This window comes from Jaculus jaculus, chromosome 2 (genome assembly GCF_020740685.1).
Source record: "Jaculus jaculus isolate mJacJac1 chromosome 2, mJacJac1.mat.Y.cur, whole genome shotgun sequence".
Lineage (NCBI taxonomy): Eukaryota > Metazoa > Chordata > Mammalia > Rodentia > Dipodidae > Jaculus > Jaculus jaculus.
Genome location: NC_059103.1, coordinates 22,136,698 through 22,140,241, shown reverse-complemented (window position 1 = coordinate 22,140,241; position 3,544 = coordinate 22,136,698). Strand labels below are relative to the sequence as shown.

Sequence of the window (3,544 nt, the reverse complement as noted above, 5' to 3'; positions counted from 1 at the left end):
CTAACGTGGGTCCTGGGGAATCAAGCCTCAAACCGGGGTCCTTAGGCTTCACAGGCAAGTGCTCAACCACTAAGCCATCTCACCAGCCCCAATCTTAATTTCTATGATGAGGGGTTTTGTGTTTCAGATTGCGACTGCTCCTTGAAGCATTGCTCCAATAGCTGCTTTGAAATCGGCGACTTCACTCTAGACCCTGATTCTTAACCTTGTCACGTACTGATGGGTGTTTTCTACTCGCCCTGTGGCTTTCCTCCCTCTGAGTTGGAGAGAGACTTCTGCTGAAAGCTGAATATTTGAGTACTAATGCATGAGGACGTAGGACTTTAGACCTTGTATATCTCATGTGTGAGCCTGTTTCAGCTGGCTTCCTTTGAGGCTCTTCTGCTAGAAGACATGAAGTGGAGCTGCTTTGTTTAAAACTGCAGGCTTGGGCTGGAGAGATGGCTTAGCGGTTAAGCGCTTGCCTGTGAAGCCTAAGGACCCCGGTTCAAGGCTCGATTCCCCAGGACCCACGTTAGCCAGATGCACAAGGGGGCACATGCATCTGGAGTTCTTTTGCAGTGGCTGGAGGCCCTGGCGTGCCCATTCTCTCTCTCTCTGTCTTTCTCTCTATCTCTCTGTCTCTTTCTGTTGCTCTTAAATAAATAAATAAAATAAAATAAAAATTTAAGAAAATGCAGGCTTGCCCCCCCATGTCCCCCTCGGGTGAGCCAGCCTCCAGCTTTGCATTCCTGTGACCGCTCGGGGGTCCCTCTCCCCTGGCTCTGTGGCATCCATTTTCCCCCTGAGAACCTCGCCCCTGAACCACTGAGGTCTGCAGACAAGGTCCCTCATGCAAATATTCTTTTTAAGAATCCTTTAAAAGACAGGGGGATGGAAAGAAAGTGCTGCAAGCGCCCGAGGTGATGGAAGTGATGCTCCTCGGGGATTTATGCATTCCCGCTAGGCGTGGTATTCATTGCTTTAAGTTCAAGCCGCATCTTACTGGTAAAAACACTCTGCCAATGAAGAGAACAAGTATGACCATCTTCCAACTACTGTGAATGTGTGCTCAGAACCGGGGAAACCAGTTTTCTGTGTCCTTGTGTCACTCTGTGTTATAAAGAAAGGCCTTGGCTGTTATCTTCTCAAATTTTAGCATTATAACAACAGCTCTCGTATTCAGGATAGTGCTGAAGCGGCATCTAAACTGGATGCAGCAGGCTTCTCTCGCCGTGATTCTGTTTCTGTCTATTGTGGCGCTAACTGCCAGTCAAAAGCTTCACAGCATAACTTGGCAGGACACGGATTTCATCACTATGCCTTCTTCAACCCATCCAGTTCCTGCCTTCATTTCAGAAGTGAATGTTCCAGAAGGGACAATAGTACAGCAATGGAGCGGACTTTTCCCGAAGCTAAATGGAACACCTCGGCCTGAATTTTCAGCCACATCTGTCTGGGCTTAGGCCATATTCTTATTATAGTCCAGTGTTTTGTTTCTTCGATGGCCAATATCTATAATGAAAAAAAATACTGAAGGAAGGGAACCAGGTCACTGAAAGCATCTTCATTCAGAACAGTAAGCCCTAGTGTTTTGGCATTGTCTTCAACGGGCTGACGCTGGGCCTTCAGAGAAGTAACTGTGGTCAGATTCAGAACTGTGGCTTTTTTTTAAGGCCACAATGCATTTTCAGTAGCCCTCATTTTGGTTACTGCATTCCAGGGCCTTTCAGTGGCTTTCATTCTGAAGTTCCTGGAAAACCTATTCCATGTCTTGATGGCCCAAGTCACCACTGTCATCATCACCACAGTGTCTGTCCTGGTCTTTGACTTCAGGCCCTCCTTGGATTTCTTCTTGGAAGCCCTGTCAGTCCTTCTCTCCGTATTTATTTATAACGTCAGCAAGCCTCAAAATCTGGAATGTGAGCCTAGGCAAGAAAGGATCCGAGTTCTGAGTGGCAATCTATGGGTGTGTTCCAGTGGGGAAGGAGAGGAGCTGGAAAGACTCACCAAGTCATGAGTCAGATGACGACACTTTCTAATTGGTACCCACATACTTGGCAGCTCTCACAAACTGTGTTTATACTTTTTTTAAAAAATTATTTATTTATTTATTTATTTGAGAGTGACAGACACAGAGAGAAAGACAGATAGAGGGAGAGAGAGAGAATGGGCACGCCAGGGCTTCCAGCCTCTGCAAACGAACTCCAGTGTGCCCCCTTGTGCATCTGGCTAACGTGGGACCTGGGGAACCGAGCCTCGAACCGGGGTCCTTAGGCTTCACAGGCAAGTGCTTAACCGCTAAGCCATCTCTCCAGCCCTGTGTTTATACTTTTGACATTGGCAGCATTTGTCTTCTCACTCTGATAAACTCTTTACATAGATGTAACCACTCCTGGACGGTTCTGTCCAAACCCTGTAGTACCTAAAGGGTGACACGTGTCTAAGGAGTAGAGCAGGAATGATAGCATAATGCCTGTATCGGTAGCACAGAACTGAACAGGTCAGCAGGATTGGTGCAGGTTACTTTGCTTGTCCTCCAAGTTCCAGAAACCTTGTGGAAATCATGTTAAGTAGACCAAACCCTACAAACACCAAATGGAGATCAGTTTGGCAGGTATTCACCGTTAGGCACTAGTGTGCACGCACAGTGTTCTTTTTTTTTTATATATTATTAGAAATATTGTGTAGGTTGTCCCTCAAATTTTGAGATCTTAGATGTAGTTATTTCACTTCTTAAAGTAATGAGACTCTAAAACTTTTGCCGGAAGGGCCTTCGTGCCCGGCTGTACCACAGTCTTGGGATAAGGGTCTGTGTGAGATGTTTTGCTTGAAAAGCACATTTTCCAAAATAAAATTTCAGAATCGTGATTTTTTTTAGGAATTCATGGGAAACTTTATTCTCAGTAATTTAGGATTTGGTTAAAAGCTAGTTGCTAACGTCACAGTTACTGCTTGTTTTGTAAATCACTTAAACCATTGTGAGGTTTGCCTCCCTCTTCGGTTTGTAAATTTTCAAAATCTTACATCACAGCTTTGGTGTTTGTAGGTTTTGCTGAATTCATAAGGCATTTTATTCTGTGAGTTGTTAATTGAAGCTTGTGACTGTTATGTACTTTATATAATATCCTGCTTTCTAGAGTCAAGGTGAGGGTGTCAAAACTAATGCGGAAAAATTGCTTTTACAAAAATCTCTTTGTAAATACCTGTTGACTTTTAATGAAGCAGAATACTGTTACTGTACATCTAGGAAGGCCAGTCATCAGCAGCCATGTTGCAGTAGTAGCTCACACTCATAAGTACATGGTCTTTTGTCAGGCACTTTTGCATGCTGCCAAATGACTCTTCTAGGTATAGCAGCCGGATGACAGATAAATTAACAAAGGAGAAAACAGAGTAATTTGTCCCAGGTCATAGAGCTGGATAGTGATGGAAACAGACTTTAACTAATAAGCTTGTAATTATTAAAAGTCCTACACTGTAAATATGAATCATAAGATATCATACAGCCTTCACATTCCTTCTTTCTTCAGTTTTCATGTATTTGTATGTAACATAATACTGT

The 3,544-nt window shown here is 43.9% G+C and overlaps 1 pseudogene; it reads left to right on the top strand.

Moving 5' to 3' along the window:
- Positions 1-873: 873 nt before the first annotated feature.
- On the top strand, positions 874-2,041 carry LOC101600947 (annotated as a pseudogene).
- Positions 2,042-3,544: the final 1,503 nt, after the last annotated feature.